The sequence below is a fragment of the Microcebus murinus genome, chromosome X (genome assembly GCF_040939455.1).
Source record: "Microcebus murinus isolate Inina chromosome X, M.murinus_Inina_mat1.0, whole genome shotgun sequence".
Taxonomy (NCBI): domain Eukaryota; kingdom Metazoa; phylum Chordata; class Mammalia; order Primates; family Cheirogaleidae; genus Microcebus; species Microcebus murinus.
Genome location: NC_134136.1, coordinates 98632649 through 98634891, shown reverse-complemented (window position 1 = coordinate 98634891; position 2243 = coordinate 98632649). Strand labels below are relative to the sequence as shown.

Below are 2243 nucleotides of genomic sequence, written 5' to 3'. Positions count from 1 at the left end.
GCCTGAGAATTAAATTGACATCAGATAGATGAACAGGAGAAAAACATACAAATTTAATATAAGTTTTATGTAACATGGGAGCCCTCATAAGGAAATGAAGACCCAAATAAGTATTAATAGCAAAACCTACATGCTTTTGTAGTTGGTTGAACAAAATAGGGCAATGGTGGGAAAGTAACTAAATTATGTGGGGCAGCTAAAGGAAGTTAAGCATTAGTTTAACAAAGCCTATTTGTACAGAAATCTTTTGGCTGTGACTCCCCATTGAAGAATGTTTCTTTTCTCCTGGTACAGGGAGGGTATCTTTCACATGGGAGTTTTTCTCTCCTGTTTGCAGGAAGAAAAAGGAGATTAGGATGCCCTTCTTGCATCTGCTGTTTTTCTTTTTTCTTTTCTTTTCTTTTTCTTTTTTTCTTTCTTTCTTTTTTTTTTTTTTTTTTTTTTTTTTTTGAGACAGAGTCTCACTCTGTTGCCCAGGCTAGAGTGCCGTGGCGTCAGCCTAGCTCACAGCAACCTCAAACTCCTGGGCTCAAGCGATCCTCCTGCCTCAGCCTCCTGAGTAGCTGGGACTACAGGCATGCGCCACCATGCCCGGCTAATTTTTTGTATATATTTTTAGTTGGCCAATTAATTTCTTTCTATTTTTTAGTAGAGACGGGGTCTTCCTCTTGCTCAGGCTGGTTTCGAACTCCTAACCTTGAGCAATCTTCCTGCCTCGGCCCCCCAGAGAGCTAGGATTACAGGCGTGAGCCACTGTGCCCAGCCCATCTGCTGTTTTTCAAGTGCCTTTAACTTGAAGTAATCCTTATGTCAAAGTGGCATATTTTGGGGTGGACTGTTCTGCCACTGTTCAGCTGCATTTTGCAGCAGGCCCACCCTCAAGGCAGGGAAGATGGCAGCCAACAGCCCCAGGCTATGGCCTCCAAGTTTGTGAACTGTCATGAAATAGTGGGTTGGCCTGGTTCACCCAGCCCTGGGCCAACTCCTGGGGCAGGGGTCTTGGAGAGAGGCAGGTCATCCTGACTGATCATCTTACCAAGACAGCATGCAGAGAGTACAGGAGTTCTGCAAATGAATGAAAGAAGGGAAATGAAGGAGTAGGCTAGACAAAGACTACAGCTACTACAGGCCACAGTATTTGCAATTCTGTTTACTTGCTTTCCAGACAGAAAACTAAAAATCTGTACTATTCCATAAAAAAAAAAAAAACCAGAAACCAAATAGCCCTGTGTGTAGTTACCCTGTGCTGTCTACCAGATTCTGCATTAATGTTAGTGTCATACTGATCCCTGTATAAACACTTCAAAAAATGTTCAGTATGTTGCTCATCTCCCTCCCCTGCTGCTCGGCACATTTTTCCCTACAGTCTCTCACAACTCCTTTGTTTTTTTCCTGTTCTCTTCCCTTGCCCTGCTTGCAAATCATGTGATTATTTGAAAATGCATTCTCTTTGTCTTCATCTTCCTTATCCTTTAGGCTTTTCACTATCCTTTAGACTAAAAGTCTTGTTTTTAGACTTTTTTGAAAATAAAACACTAATGATGGAAACCTTTCCTAAAAGTCATCAGGATGTTATACTCAACATATACTCGAAAAATTGAGCCTGTTTATCGCTTCTCGGCCTTTTGGCTAAGATCAAGTGTAGTATCAAGTGAGCCTGTTACCCCCAGAGCCATCCCAGACTTTAAGAGTACAGGTGGGAGTGTGTAGATTGTGAGGATGATATGATTCTGTTTTAGAAAAAGAAAAAAGTTAGGCATGAATCCAACAGTTTCAGCCAGAACAGCTTCAAAAAGAGGTCTTCCATATAAATATTCATATTAAAAGATAATATTTTCAGTCAGAATAATCTCCTTCAAATCTTTAAATGATTCTGAAAACATATTTGATATACTATTCCCCAAATACATGTGTGTGTTTTATATTCTTTGTTTATTTTCAGTACTCAAAATAATAAAGGCAAAGGTTTATCCAAGTTCTGAAGAAACTGTTTCCTTAACAGGAAATGAAACTGCCAGTGCTTCACAAAGCAGACAAAATAACTAATTTGATGAAGAAATCATGCTGATTCACCAGAAGAAAACTGTCTTAATCATAATCAACTGAACATTTGTGTGTAAGTATTTTTAAAATTAAATTGCCATAAAAATTAAATTGCTTTAGAGATAAAGTTATGTAATAGTGTAATCCACGATTTAAAATGTATTTTTATTTTTTTTTTTTTTTTTTTTTTTTTTTTTTTG

At 38.4% G+C, this 2243-nt stretch overlaps 1 pseudogene; it reads left to right on the top strand.

The window, feature by feature from the left end:
* Positions 1–1609: 1609 nt before the first annotated feature.
* LOC142865987 (uncharacterized) lies at positions 1610–1669 on the top strand (annotated as a pseudogene).
* Positions 1670–2243: the final 574 nt, after the last annotated feature.